The sequence below is a fragment of the Stylophora pistillata genome, chromosome 13 (genome assembly GCF_964205215.1).
Source record: "Stylophora pistillata chromosome 13, jaStyPist1.2, whole genome shotgun sequence".
In the NCBI taxonomy this organism is placed as follows: domain Eukaryota; kingdom Metazoa; phylum Cnidaria; class Anthozoa; order Scleractinia; family Pocilloporidae; genus Stylophora; species Stylophora pistillata.
In genome coordinates, this window is record NC_142531.1 from 12,751,510 (window position 1) to 12,767,836 (window position 16,327).

Sequence of the window (16,327 nt, forward strand, 5' to 3'; positions counted from 1 at the left end):
TGTTAGAAAGAAGATTGTCAGAAAGAAAATAGACTTGTGAAGAGTCCTCTTGTATACCATACTGGTTCTATGTTTTGTTTTATAATGCGTCGATTGCGATTGGCTCCGATGAAATGGTCGGAAAGGAGTGTTCTTTTGCCTTCTTTTCAATTACTTTACTAGAGGTATCTACCGTTTGCGTAGCTTAGAAATCCAAGCACAAATGGGCGCGAATTGCCGCCCCAGATCTAGAAACCGTAATTGGGGTAATATCTTCACCATCTCGGTCAGAAAAGTCTTTTTCTGAGTCCGTGCCATATTCGTCTGCATGTGTTCGCAGCTCAGCAAATGCCACTTCAACGATACAGTCGTCAAAAAATGTGGCATCTATCACATTCCCACCTTCAGAAGTAGCTCCTTTGTCGCTGCTGAGCCCTACTGGCTGATCTCTAGAGTTAGAATCGTTCCCTAGTCCCGCCAACAAGTCCACTTTAGTGGAATTTTGCTTTGTGAAGATGGCCAGTAGAAATGCCCCTGCCTTGTCCTTGGTAGTTTCCTCCCGAACTGTCCTTTGTCCAACGGACGATACTTCTCCACAAATTTTTCCAAAGCACTTTCAGTCTCGGGGTTGATCTCTTCTGTTGGCATTTGCAAACTCCGTGCTGGTCTGAGGGATATATGATAGTAGGAGTTTTCATGAGTAAAATACTTGGTTGCCCACTTTATTACTCTCTTCAACGACTCCTTAGTAAATATTTCAAGTCTTGGGAGTACTAAAATGCTGTGAAGGTCTCGTGCTTAAATTGGAAACTGCGAACAGATTATCCACAACTGTTGTGAGTAATGTGCACAATCCAATGTCTTCGAGATAATCCGTGATTATTGATTGAAGCTATGCTGTTGTGCAGGCGGCGCATTCCTTCTTCGAGAAGTTTAAGTGAGACTTGAGTTTCTTAGACACAGTTCCTTCAGGGCCGTTGGTTGTCGGCTGTGGTTTTCTTTATACTGTGCTATTGTTTCACCTCAGAAACGGTCTTTTTGATGTTGTCATTCCCATACGATACTTAGAACGACATAGTACCACTGACTCTCGATGCTAGTTGCATGCAGCCTGTAACAACATCTGATACGAATAGAGTCTTCTCCATAGAACAGATGCCATGAACGTGCGTAAAAGAACACGTTTCGTCCGTTACATCACATCCTCCTTTCTGACAATAGCCCATCAAGGCTTTTAACATTTTTCTCAAAAGGACAGAAAAACTTTACCTTTCGATCTCTCAAGTCAGTGAATGCTATCCCGTCTTCAATTTCACGAATTCTTTTGATTTCTTTGCAAGACTCCGAGTTGTTTTTTAGAAGTAGGTCTAAGCTTGATAGGTTGCAGACGTAAAGACCACAGTCTAGACCGTCTGCTGCAAAGTAGGCTTTTTGTGTGAGAACTTTCATAGGTATGACGTTCGAAATCCAAGTAGGCCACGAGTTTGACTCCGGTACAATACAATACAATACAATACAATACAATACAATGTTCTTTATTTCAAGAGGGTAAATACATGATTAACCCAGTAAAGAGTTTTCAAACACATGGCCCTCTGTAATACAGAACAAAAATATATACAATAAAATTCGAAAAATACATGCATACAATAATTAATTGAATTTAACATTTAAAATGAAGTTTAAAAATAATAGAATAAAAAAATGTGTAATTAGCATCGCAACAAACTCGGACGATCAGGAGAAATAGCAATTGCAGTAAAGCAGGAAACGGCATGCAAAGAAGCAAAGTTCTTCGAGATGGGCAACGGAATTGAGTATTTTAATGAAAAGTTCGCGTAGCTTGCGCTTAAAAAAAGCAGAGAAAGACATAGGAGCATTAGGCGAGACAGGAGGAGTTCTTACAAGCTGTTTGATCTCAAGAAGTAGTGCATTAAAAAGAATAACGGCTACAAAGGAGAACATGCACTTGCCGGAGTTTGTTCGGGGCTGGGGGACCACTAAGTTTCCCGATGCGGCACCCCTGGTCATATGGGCACTGTTTGCAGATACAAAGGGGAATTTCTCTTTAAGACATAGAGGGGCTTCAGGATTAACAAGAATAGAAAATAGTAGCTGGAGTACCAGCAACGCCAACTCCATTGTAATGTAATTTCACTTGTATAATTCCTCTCTGGGCATCATCTGCACACAACAGAATGCTTTCACTTGCAGCATAGATTGAAGTTGGCTTTTCTAAACGAGGGGGGAACTCGACAAGCTTCGAGTTTCCGAATTCGCTCTTCCCTCTTTATTTTCGGAGCCATGTGATAAATTATTTGGTATACTAAATATTTAGTTTAGAATTACTCTATTTAATTCAAACTTGACACATGCACCATTGACTTTATGCTCTTTATGATGATTTCTCTTCTCGTCCCAGAATCACCTTTTATTTCCTTATTTCCATCTTTCAATTTCCGCCAGAATTGAGATTTTTCTCTGCTTCAAAGTCGTATAAGAAGGTTTGAAATGATTCCAAATAAAACTTTAGGAGAAAGATGCGCCGATGGATGTAACTGTCGCTTTCTAAAGGTTCCGGAAATGTGACCAGAACTTTCTTAAGACGTCATACTCATTCCGCGCTACATTAACTCCACCCTGCTGAAAATTCTTAGTAAACGCTCTAAAAAGGTAAATTTATTTCTGAAGGGATATAAATTAAAATTTTAGAATCTATGGCATTTGCAAGAATTTGGGTTAAAAAACATTTTGGCCAATCCAAAAGCTTTTAATTTTGTATAAGTCATAGAAGGCGAAACAACCATCTTTCACCTATTTTGATATTTCCTGGTCTAACTATGGTATATACGATTGACGTACTCAGGAGGTAGGGATGTTTTATATTCGAATGAACAGAAACTTCTTAATAACCGAAATTGAGACCGTTACAGGAAAATCTCAAGCGAGGTCAACACGGGTGAGGTTTGAGATTTTCCCGTAACGACCGAACGAGGTTGAATGTATTTTTGTTTATTTACCTTTCCCTTCTAGCACAATCTCATTGGTGATTTAAAACTGTACTTCAGCTGTTCTTTGTAAACTTTAGGTGTTTGTATTAAATTGAGTCTGCTGTCTGGCTGTTAATCAGCCGTCATCGTTTTCGTGCGTTAGGATTTTCAAAAATCGAAAGTACTGGTTCAGTATTTGTCTGACATTTTGGGCTCTTTCTGATTTGCATAATCCATAATCAGCCCGTGGGCATTACCGCTTTTTGTTATATAGCTGGCAGCGCCTGCGGGCTAGATGAAGCGAATCCTGATTGTTCCGATGGGCCCATCTTGCCTGCTTTGAACGCGCGTAAGAAAAAAAAAGTGCTTGGAGCGGACTTACAAAGTTCGTAACTGTTGAACAATGTCAGCGACGATGTCGCAAACAGCGGCAGAGGACAGTTAAAACGAAGAGAAAATTAAACAACTCTCTTGGGTCTATTGTGCTACAAACACAGTTGGCTTTTTTTCCAGTTCACGAAATAAAAAAGCCATTCTGATTCTTGTTAGTGCGTTGTCTTTTTGCTATATGATAAATCTTCATTGATTAAGCTGGCTCGGTCAAGATGGCTGGATTTTAGCCTCGTTCTCTTTTTACGCTTTTATGGACGTTGACTTTGTTTCGGTCCCTAAAAACGCAAAAAAGAATTCGGCCACTAATTCAGCCAACTTGACATCACGCTTGGTCAATAACACATATATAATGCCCTGCTCTGATCTCGCTCGTAGCCAATCAGAGTGCGCGTTATAGCTGCCACAAGCCTAAGCCATATAATAAGGTGCAATTTAACACAGGTGGACTATGTATGTAGATTGATTAAAGTGGATCAGATTATGCGTCGTAGGCTGCTACCTTGGATAGCTATATAAGTAAGTGAGGTTGATTAATGGTGTAAAAACAATATAGGCGTTTGTTAGCTTGGAAGTGGATTAAAGAAAGATGCTTCTCGTTATTCTCTTTGGCTCAGTAGTAGAGCATAATACCGCAGAATCAGAACGTCTGAGGTCATTCAGATTTTCCTTTGTCGTACGCTCATGTGAAGACTTATAGCATCCTTAGTGTTATAACCTACCTCCTCACCTAATGACGTTACTTTTGTAAACTACGTTAGTAATTTGATTCATGGACTATAATAAAATAAGATTCTAAGAATTCTGAAGGAAAATAAGATAATTGGCGGAATAAAGAATGCGAACAAAACTTGTTCATTACATTAGATAATGCTTTCCTTTAAGAATTGGGTCATTTTGACTGGATCTGAGAACAGTTTGGCCATAGACTTGCCGTGCTGCAGTATAAAAAATGCCGCAAAAATGCTTATGTTCTAAATAATTTCCAAACCTGGCTTACTCCTCAAGGGTCCGTCAGTGTCTCTTGGATTACTAAAAATAGATTTTGTTAGGTGATAACCTATGAGACCCCCCGCACAGACTCAGACAAACATTGCGACCACGAGCGAGAGCTGTAAAATTAAAAGAAAACGACGGAAAATTTCGTCAAAAAATGACTTAGCATTCTAAAAGGAAGCGGCATGGTTGGTACCAAACACTGTTGTTGGGGTGAGTGTAAGACAGACTCAAGATATGCAGATAAATGGCCAAAATCACTCAAAGAATGAAGGGAATCGGGGAAGAAAGCATCCACTTCCGAGACATGGCAAAGTGCAAGCGTTGGCTAGTGGCTTGTTCGCGTGAATTTTTACGGAGAAAAACATAACAAGAAACACTTAAGTTATATTTGTGCTCTTCACTCGGCCCGGCGAAAAAGGTCCAACTGCCGAATTTCCCGATCTACTGGAGGAAAATCTAAGACCATCGTAAGTAAGTTGAGCACATGCTCCTATGAGAAAAGCACCGAGAGAAAGAGAAAATCCAGCGTCAAAGAAACAGAAATTATTCAATGATAACTGCATAAAAATTAACTATATAAACTACATAAACTGACATTTAATAGAAACACAACCAGTACTGAGCGAAATATACAAAAATCCGCCGCTCGTATCTTACAAAAGAAGGCGACCGCTCAAAGACATACTCGTGAGGGCCAAACTTTGAATAGGCTATTCTAAACACGCGCTGAGGAGTCGTGTAGGCCTATCAACCCTCTTTTTTCTTTGTTTACATCAGAATTTTCTCGAAGAACTTTGGCAGCACACCATTTTCCATGATCGATTGCCGGATCAAGGGTGTGATAATTCCCGCAGCTAACGGCACAGTTTCTCACTCGCTGTACAAGATCTTCTCGTTTACCGCTGAATTTTAAGCCCCTACATTTTAACCACCGTTTCAGCTGGTCTACTATATTCTTCCGGTTCTCTTTCAAATTTGGAGCCAGGAACGCCGTCCTCTTCGGTCAGAACTGTAAGGAAATGAAGCGAACTACTCGCCATTTCCCTTGTAGTTCTCAAAGAAGTGGAGTTTGTTTGTCTGAGTCACGCGGGGCGTCTAAAATTTCATGACGTCATTAGTGTTAAGCGTTATTTCACATGATAAATTTTCCCTACGTAGTTTTTTTATGGGAAAAAATTCATCCATTTGCAAAACATTGCCAATGTATAAACATTGAGGTGGAATTGCTTGAGGTAGTTAAACCAAATGTATTATCTAAGATCGTTTGTTGCGCACTCTACTGTAAGAACCGTGCCTCAGGTTTACAATTTGTGTTCCTGATAAATAATATCATCGAGGGTACATTACTTGTATACACCTTATTCTCCATACAAAGGCTGTAAACATATTGAATTAAGAAAGCAGGTCCACTCCTTGAATTTACAGTTTTGGCAGGTAATGAAAAATCGTGGCGAGTTTTCTTTTGCTGCAAACTTGCATAAGTAATGATCAGGGAGAATGTAGTAGAAAGTTTTAGTGAGGTAGCGGCTCTTGCGGTCAACAGTTAAAATTTTGGCCCTTTTACCGATAGTGGCTAATTTTTTTCCGTTGCGATTAGATGAGATGTTTTTACGGTTAACTTTATTTAGGACTAATTTTTAAATTTTTACACATAACGGCTAAACTCTGCTGTTTTACAGCTAACGGTTAGACCCCCATAACAGCTTTTGGCGAATTCTTCTGGGAAAACGCGACACTCAGTGTGGTAAACACCAGATGTTTGTTATCAAGATCATTTTTTAAGCTCTCCATTGTTCATTATGCAAACTTAGTAAACGACACCTTTGGTTTTGTCTTTGCTATTTCTAGCACGCTTAATGCGTCGGTAGTGGGAAAGATATACACTAATTACACGAACGGCTGTCAATAACGACTGTAGTCGACAACTTCAATTAGAGAGCACATTACAAGTGTTTCATTGTTATACCGATTTATATCTATTGTATATTTTGTGTTTTTATCAAAATGATTGTAGTCATTTAAAACTGACGAATTGTCGCCAACAAGGGCAACAAAGGGCATAAAAGATATGGCACAGTTTACGATGCCCAGGTTTTACATAAATACGATATTTGAAAGTTCCGGTATTCGGTCGGTAAAATCACCCGCCATTCGTTCTTTTTCAGAAATGTTGTTACTGGTATTTCTAGATATTGTCTTGAAATACAATAAACAAACATTGAGTTTGAGTTCAATTTAGCTTTTCATTTCATAGAAATGTGTGGAAACAATCTCTGACTAGATGTTCGGGGAGTTTCATGTTATTTTATGCTAGAAAATCCATTGCAACTAAGGAAAGAAGTATAATGTAAGAGTTGAGAAAAGTGCTTTTATGAGTTCAGTAAAGATGGATGAATGTACTATTAAAGAAAAAGTTATTTCAGTCCAACTGTAACGGCCGAGCGACGCGTCATCGTTGCCCTGTAGTCAAAACTGTAATTTAATTCGATTTGAAAGCCGACAAAATAACTTCTATTATTGTATTTTTCTGACAGGTGGTTTGAAAATAGAGGAGAAAAAAAAGAAATACCTGTGAATCTACTCTACTAATTACTGATCACAAAGAAAAACCCAACTGATGATTAGCATTTATTTGAGGTTAAAAAACACACCATATTAATATATAATGTAATAATTAAGGTTTCTGCGAGGCATGTTTTGACACGTAACCTTCTTTCTTTTGATATACTTTTGTGGTAGCTTTTGGCCAACAATGGTTGCTTCTAAATATAACAAGATTTTTTGAAAAGCTGCCTCGGTCCAGTGGTGTAACTATGAGATCTCTAGCCCTCTCTCGCAATTCCCATGTTTCTTCACCATTTACACCTATTGATATTTTGGTGAAAGGCATTGCAAGTTCTCATAACCATATCTGGTTAATGCTAGAAAAACAGAGCGAATAAAAAAGAAACAATTACATGAAAGCACAAAGGTTAAGTGTCGGTAGAGCGATTATAAAGAGTGCGAAAAGTGTGATGATAAGATTCGAGAAAGACAGCAATTTCGACGCCTTTGCTTCTTCCATCGTTCAATTACCGCCGCAAATTTCGTAGATAATTCAACGCCAAAATAAAATAGCCCAATTAAAAAAAAGAAAACGCTTAAAGCTGTCGCTGTGGCGTCACTAAGAAGCCAATGGAGTTGCACTTTAGGCTTTCACTCAGCAAAACACCCGCTGAGTATTTAAGAGGCCACAACAACACCGAACATCACAATCTAACAAGCACGTCGAAAGATCATGAAAGTAATGAGGAGTCTGTTTGTAGCTGTGTGTGTTTTTCTGTTTGTTGTAGAATGTCAAGGACAATTGTCCTATTCTTATCATCGTGTGGGACGCGATGAGATATCTGACGACTCGGTAAGGGAGTAACGAACGCGATAAATAGCTAATAACGATAGATGTTTGATGCGTCAGAGCCTAATCGCTATAGATTCGGCAAGACACAAAAGTTACGAAATGTTTTCGCCGTAATTTCTAATTTTTAAAGTTTCCTTTTATCAGTTCATGGCTTTGTTTCAGTATTCGACTCAGAAATTTGTTATGATTTGAACTGGATTTTAAAAGCCAGCGAGTCTCTTTCTTCATAGTAAGCCGGCGTGTGGAGTAAGCATGCCGCCTATTGGACATGTACATATCTAAAAACAAGTACATGGACTATATTGACGATATAACATCAAAAGGGGGAAATGACGTTGAATCAAGTTGGTGATGAATACTTTACTGATTCCTTGTTTGCAAGTGACGATTTACTACAAGCGCGTATACTCAATCTTGCTTTTTCTTCTATTGCCTTTAGATCGTAATAAACGTCACAAAAATGTACTCTTCCTACATCTACTTAATCATAATGTTATAACGCTTATACTCCAGGAGACCCTAGCAGCACCATACAAAGTTATTCTACACAACAGGAGATTTTTGAAAGTACCCAGCAACCGCAACTTTCGACCTGCATACGACAGCATGGTTCGGAAAGACTCATTGGAATCTGACACGATATTCCGTACTTTTTTGAGAGACCAAGAGGCAAAGTGAACATTAAGATTGGCCATCAGACGACAGGAAAATTAACCAATCCCAAAACTGAATCAAATAAAGGAAAGGATAAATCACGGACCTTGGGAATTTTATCAATTTTTTTCGGTTCTAGAGTATCATTATTGTTTGATACAGGGAGAAACACGTTAAGCATACTCTTTGTTTTTTGTGTGTGTGTAGAACTACTCTGGAATAAAGAGTGACTCCGAGAAGTTTTTGAATTCTGAAAAATGCAATCAGTGTTACAAAATGTATTCATACATACGACAGATGGGATCGATTAAAGAGACAATTTTCACCGCCACACATAGGTTGTTCTCAACAGAATGATATAGGAAATGTGTTACATCTATGTCTATACCCACGAGTTTCCCAAACTTCAGTGTCAGAGCATCTACTCGTTGCAGTTTCTCGAGATCACAATGTCCGCGCCACCTTCCTTTGAAGAAACTTTTCTCTAGTCCACACTTGTAAGAAATGATGTGGAACTTTACTTTGCACCTAGACTAGCGAGCGAAATTTTCTTATGGATACGTGTGTTGTTTCCGATTTTTAGTTAATGAAATTGTCCCCTTAACCCTTTTAACCCTAATATTAGCGTGCACATTTTCCATTCCTCTCTCTTGTATACAATTTTTAAGGTGTTGACTAAGAGAAATTGACAAAAAATCAAGAGCTTTTCCTTCTTTGGTAACCATTTTCTTTATAGATCGTTTTCACTCTCACGTAATGAAGAAATAAATCGAAAACTATTCAATGGATAAAGTCAGGAAATTGTAATGTTATAGGAGAAAGGTGAAAAAGACACTCCTTTAAGTCGTAGGCCTTTTCGTTTTTCCAAACTTCAAATATTCGTCGAGATGTTTTGCGCAAATTTGCAGAGCCCAGTATGGAACCGCCATGTCGGTGCACCTCTTTGGTGCACTTATATGGCTGCTGAAAAATAACACAAACATCTGGAACTTACTTTGGCTATCTAGTCGACCGATTATCTGAACTGAGCCAATAAGCATTAATAAACGCACTTTTCCTAACACTTCAACTCCTAAAAAGGGTAAAAATCATTAGATAAGTGTATATTTTTCGACAGACACGATCGGAGCTGTATGTCACCCACCGCCACGACTGTAAACTTGAAACTGCGTTTGTTTCCAAACCAAGCACGCTATTGAGCTGAAAAGTTGAGAGCAGATATGAATTTAAACCCCCTTATGCCTGATGTAGATAAAAAATCTCGCTGCTCTTTAGTTTTAAATTTTGGAATTTGATGGCGTCACGTGAAAACGATCTATTCTTGTGACCATTATCTGTGACTCAGGGATGAGTGATCGAAAGGAGAAACTAGATACTAGTCACTCGTAGAGGTTAGAGGGTTAACCTAATAGGCTTAGTTGACGGCGGTTTGGCGCGAATCTGGGTACCACGACCATATAGTTCTTCCAAGATGGACTTAAATTTTTGAAGTGGATCAACAGCAGGCAAATGATCGTACAACCACACAATCAACCATCTCAAATTTTATCTGCATGGCCAAAGCATTCAGTATTACAAGCAAGTTAAACACTGAGGAATGCGGGAACGTAGGGTATTATTACCCGGTTATGTATTCATTGTTGCACCTTCTCCACTTACTCAAAAGTGCTTCAATGGTGTGCTTTGCCTTTCACCAGTCAGCGAGCCTCGATGCTGCCTTGGGGAAAGGGATGAGGGAGAATGACTGTCTATTAGGTGGCTTGCTGGACAGGTGTCCTTTGTGCCGTTTTCAGACGAGCAGCGGCAAGCACTAAGCGGTAGCATTGATAAGGCGAAAGGCAAGACACGCGGATGGAAGAGCGATTAAAAATGATTATAGTTCCGTAAGCCAAGAAATTCTTGCGCGTTCATGGGTCGTGAACAGACAACGTAACTCCCGTCAACCTGTCACGCAAAGTTTCACGCACTGGAAGAATCGTGTTATTTGACATTGATATTGTGGTAAAAGACAAATCAACAGTGGTTTAGCGTGGTTTATACTCTTATCGACAAGGATATTCGTCATCACACTTGTCAAAATGTTGTGGACTAACCAGGCGAAGCCACAATTTTTCATTGTCTCAATAACCTTAGTGATAATAGAAATTGCTTCAAAAATGTTCAAAACTTTGCAGCAAAACCACTCGGTTGCGCCTCATGAGACCACAACATTTTGACCCCTTTAATGACGAATATCGTTGTCGATAAGAGAACAGACCACGCTAAACCACTTGCGACTTAACCACTGCGTTCTCCGTGGGATTAGGGACCTTAAGCAGCCACGACGGCAACGGCAACGAGGACGTGGAAAAACAAGAGATCTAATTGGAAGAACAATAGCTCAGCACGTGCGTTTTGAAAATTTGTACATTTCTTAGCCGTCCTATGCAAAACAACAACGTGAACTCGCCAAAATTTGCGTCGTCTGCGAACCGAAACCGCGACGGCAAATTAATTTAATTTCCATTTGGAACTCAACGCTACTTTTATACGTCATGCTGAAGTTCAGCTGTGGCACCGTATGAGACAGTAAGCTCATGCAGCCATTTTTGAAATTCTGACTTAAGAGTAGAAATTCCTTTTTTGATCTAAGTCTTCCTTGGCGTTGCCGTCCTGACTGCTTAAGGTCCCTAATATTCTTACAATATAGAGACAAAAAACTGAAACAGAGTTTGTGTTTTTATTCATCAACAGAACAAAGAAACTTTTAGGTATTATTTGTGTACATTTGTAAAGGATGTTGCGATGGTAAGGAGTTCCAAATCTAAGTTTTCGTCTTACATTATTCCTGACAAGTCTTAAGATATCTTCCATGTGGAATTAGTGTCCTCCGTTCAGTTGGATCTCGGCTATTCTTGTCAAGGTGGCTTGAAAGTACATTATTTCTCTGCGGCTTCATCTGTGGATGTGCTTTTAAAAACGTTTTTCTTGCTTTCTCCTTAGATATAAAAATTATTTGCGTTAATACTCGCGAACTACTTCAAACAATCGGTGCCGAGAGCAGTGATATTATCAATCGTAACTTGGTCTATTGTGATTTCTTACCTTGGCGCTTTGGTGCCATTCACACTCAGTTACTTTGAATTCTTATTTTCTCTGGGTGAGTATTCATGTTAAGTGAGCTCAGATAGAAATAACGACAAAACGACCAATTCCAGAGAGGTAATCAACTTTGTATGACAGCAATAGCTTATACACTTTTTATAAAAAAAAATAATAATAATAAAAAATTGGAGGACCCTTCGGTCGAATGCTTTAAGCAGTCTTTTATGAGTGCCAAATTGTTTAAAACCGCCCAAGGAATCAGTTGATTTCCAGCTAATTTGATACATTTAGTTTCGAGTTTAAAAAGTCAAAAATTATTTCATGTATATTATCAAAAACTTTATTCTGTTGTAGGGAAAGGAAACATGTGAAAACGTTCAACGAAACAAAATTGTTAAAATATACGATAGGTCAGTATGAAAAGTACACGCGTGGATCTCATGATGAATTTAGTGATTGGGAAGGACCATCAGAAAAGAGATGGGGGTCAAGATATGACCAAAAATAGTTGCCCGGAAGTATCTAGCAGAATGACACAAATAATCTTCATGTAAACTTTACGTGCTCAGTTAGTTCAGTTCCCACAGAAATCACACCCGGTGCGAACATTATGATATCTTGAAGACATCAAAAGTAACTAATCACAAGAAATAAAAAAACTCACGAAAAAAGAGTGAACTGTGTTGAATTCAGCTATACTAGTTAAGCTTTAGTGCAAAGTATCACGGCATTCATGATCTCCATTGTTTTAACCAACTGCAAATTTTGCGAGAAAGTGCAGCTCTGTGTACTGGGCTCTGCAAGTGTGAAAGTAATTCATTCTATTTCACTGGTATTCATCGCTTAGGTGTTGGTGTCCCCAATCATCAAAAGAAAAGACTGTGCTCATTACCGACACATTGATGTATATGCACAGCATTCGGACGCTTTAAGAAAGGTCGCTGAAAGGGGAGGATTGATTGTGATAAGGTATGCATTTCTCTATTTTTACTCGCGGAGTTGGTAACAACGCGTTAAAGTTACAACTGCATGCTTGATCTGTGATACGGAGGATTAAATGCTGAGTTATACTTACTAAAGAGCGTCCATTTTTGCATCGGCGTCTCTGGTTGTGCGTCAACTGTCCTTGTGTCTCTTGCAAGTTTACCAAGAGGCAGACCAACGTAGAAATAAGAAATAACAATAATAGGCTTTTCATCTCTAGTTCGTGCGTTAATTTACTGTGTTCTCAGGATTATATTACTCTACTTTCTCGTGCTTTTTTGAGAACTAGCAAACCGAGCGGTCAGTCTCATTTAATATCCAGAACATAGTAGTTTCCGAAGAAACACGGAGTATCTTTTTATAACGCCTTCTCGTGTTATTTCGTTTTTAAGTCATGCAAATTTGTAGTATTTTTCGATAAGAGTACCAGACAAACCAAGTACTTAGTCTGCTTTTTCTCTGAACTGCTATTATTTCACCGCTGCCATTTCCAGTACGTGGGAGAAAATGAGCGGAAATCTCTTGATCAGAACGATTTCCTGTTCAAGTTTTATTTTCCTTTACGTCAAAAATTTTCAAGTCCAAACGTAAATTTACGTATTTCGAGTGACTTATCCATAATCTGTTTAACAGGTCAATTATACGAAAATGTTTTCACAAATTGAGTGAAATATATATCTCATCGTGACGGATTTTTCCCTTTCCTGCACTTAACGTCAACGAGCAAGTAATTTGCTGATAACATCATTCACTTAATTCGTAAATTTTGATAAAGTCAAACGCAACCTATCGTCGTTTCGTAATAAAATAAAGTTTGTTTTTCCATCTAACAAAGGAAAGGAGTTTCAAGATAATTTGGAAGACCGCGTTTAGCCTTAGCCTTCACAAGATAATGTGCGCAGAATTCAGAGTTGTCTAGTGCATGTTCCACGCCTCCATCAACATTCATTGACCAGCATATCTTTATCAAAGGCGTATAAACTTTACACTATTAGCAAAAGCCTTAAATTGTCGAGTTGAAGAAATGGACACCATACCCATTCGATTTTGCGTCAAATGGACTCACAAATTGCCCTCAAGGAGGTTTAAAATCTAGAAGACAAAATCACTGTTTTACGATCACGATTTAGCAACTGTGACTTCTTCGCTTAGATAAAGTAGTTTGACCAAGTTGTACTAGGTTATCATTTAATACCAATCTGGCTCAGATTCTAGTTTGGGTGAATGACATGAAGCTGTGTATCACAGTACTTAACCAAGTTTTCAAAACAAAAACAGAAAGCTGACAGATTTCGCGGGGCAATCTCAAAATGTCTTATTTCGTGTAAGCTTTGCGATTTGTATACAGCGGTCACAAACAAACTATCGGGCTTTTGTTTAATATGTTGTGATCATCATCCTTTTTATACTCCGTTTCAAATTCATTCCACTCACAGGACATTCTGACACTGAGGTTGTTAAAGCATGAAATCGGACTTTCCCTCTCCTTTGTGCCTGTCATTGCTCATTTATTCTAGCAAAGGGTTTCTAAGAAAGCTGATGGAAATTTTGTCTTTCAGTTCAACAAAACCCAGAAGCCTTCACTAAAGTTACTGTCTGTAGGATTTATGTACGTTCCGCCTCAATTTAATTTCTTTTAACCATGTTTGGTCTGTATTGACACAAACTGAATCCCCTCGTGGATCCTAAGTCGTAGATAGAGAGCTTTTACTTTACCTCACTTTATCTTAATTTTATTTTGCTGGTTTTAACAGCGGCTAATATGTCGGGCTAAGCGAATTCAAAACGCTTGATATCAGTTGCAATACCTTTATTTTGTTCTTTTTGTTCCTGCTATTCGTGCGTATCAAAAAGGATATGAATGCCTATCAAACGAATACAACACAATGTTTGCATCTCTTTAGCGGCGCGGATGAAACTCACACTTTTGCAGCGTCGTGTACCGAATGAAAGTTTCAAGAAAGGAAGGGCTATTTGCAAATTTTTTCTACCACTTTCAAAAAAGATATGGCTTACATATCAAACGAAGGATTGATAAGAATTTGTCCTTTCGGTTTTCTTTAACTACAGATGTTATTACTTAGCACGGTTTTCTAAACTTGAAGCTGAGTTGAAAGGAAACTGACTTACTCTGAACTGATCCTACTTTCGATGTAAGTCTCCGCTGTAAACTTGAAATACTCGCCCAACTTTACTCTCCTTGTTTATTCAGTCCATTAGTTTTATCGATTGAGAGATACTACCTCGCCAAAATGTCTCCTCTCCGTAAATCGTGGCCCTCCGGTTGATTCAGAAAGTACTCGAAAAAGTGAGTTCATCCGGTCTTTAAAATGTTTTTTTTCCCTGAATTTTTCCAGATTTAACGTTTTCTGTTCCGATACAATGATTAAATGATTTCAAATGTCAGCCCGTACAGGATGAAGACAACGCTCTTGAAATTTTAACACCAAAACACCTACGACTTGTCATTATTACAGCAATAGAGTACTTACTTCAATTTCCCCATACTGAAGGTTTTTGGCTAAGAATGTCTTGAAATAGTTCAGTGCTGTAGTTTTTACGGAATTTAAAAGGTCCAGTTCTCTGGTTCAGGTTCGGTTCTTCCATAATACAAAGTGAACACTCAGTGAACCCGAGCTTCCACCCGTGCTGGAAATGTTATCAGTTCCGCTTAGGAAGGCGATCAAGATCAGGGGGAAGGATTTGGACCAAACAGGTTATCTAACAGATACAAATGAATAAAGGCTGATAGTTTCTAAAGAAACTGTTTGGGGTTGCGTCGGTGGGGGTAACGAAATAATTTGAATATATGAACAAAGTTGAAATGGTAAATTGGCCACCGTTACGATTATAAAAGCTGACGTTTCGAGCTTTAGCCCTTCGTCGGAGCGAAGGGCTAACGCTCGAAACGTCAGCTTTTATAATCGTAACGGTGGCCAATTTACCATTTCAACTTTGTTCATATATTCAAATTATATCTAACAGATACGGTAACTATCGATGCAGAGAATAGCCGTTAATCTTATCTTTAAAAGCTCTGTTTAATTGCAAGCATATATTTTTATCAGGGAAGCTATCAGATAACTCCAAAAAGATGAGGAGTCTGTCTCACGGCTTCAAGTGCGAAATATGATTGGAAAAATCAAAAGGTTGAAACGATAATCCGCTTTTCCTAGTGTTTTTTTCCCGAATCTAATCATATTCTCTTGTTATTCAGTGCCTAGAACAATTAGAGAGGCAAGTGGTTTCTCCACTGTTCGCTAGTGATAAATGTTCTCTTCACCTCTTCGTCCTTTAAATATCTTGTAGTTGCGTTTCGTCTGTCAGGATCCATCTTTTGTTTATAACAGCCCTGGATCGCGATTTAATACATCCACTGAAAAGCCAACAAAATTAAACGGTTGAATGAGGTGATGGTTGGATTATTTTTTAGCTAGATTCAGTATCGAGGTAAGCTTGGTGCAACAGAAAAAAGATTGAGCTAGAGTGACCTCTTGTAAAACGTTTAATCCGTATTTCTACCAGAGGTATGAGGTGGAAATTGTTATGACGTCAGGTTTGGCACCAACATTTGTTGTCTATCTTTGAAAGGCTTTTAAAAGAAAAGTGGAGCAAAGAAATAATCACTCCGCATTTGATATAATACCGAGTGAGCGACTTGTTTTGGAGTTTAGTTCAGTCCACGATCAACGTCTAATATATCTTGGGTGATAAATTTGCTCGCTGAATACGAAAGTGATTTAAGAAAAGTGTTTTGCTCATTTTACGTTGCTGGGCGCAATATCATTATTACAGAAATGATATGCTGGGTTTTACCACATCTCTTTATTGAGAAAAACCCAGACTTAAG

At 38.6% G+C, this 16,327-nt stretch overlaps 2 long non-coding RNA genes across 2 annotated transcripts; one reads left to right on the forward strand and one right to left on the reverse strand.

Moving 5' to 3' along the window:
* The first annotated feature begins 7,585 nt into the window (after positions 1-7,585).
* LOC148717715 (uncharacterized) lies at positions 7,586-8,648 on the forward strand. The gene is made up of 2 exons (XR_015994780.1): positions 7,586-7,755; positions 8,269-8,648. It is a non-coding gene; the product is annotated as an uncharacterized LOC148717715 (long non-coding RNA).
* Positions 8,649-11,109: 2,461 nt separating this feature from the next.
* On the reverse strand, positions 11,110-14,939 carry LOC148717716 (uncharacterized). The gene is made up of 2 exons (XR_015994991.1): positions 12,569-14,939; positions 11,110-11,386 (listed from the first exon to the last, which is right to left on the reverse strand). It is a non-coding gene; the product is annotated as an uncharacterized LOC148717716 (long non-coding RNA).
* Positions 14,940-16,327: the final 1,388 nt, after the last annotated feature.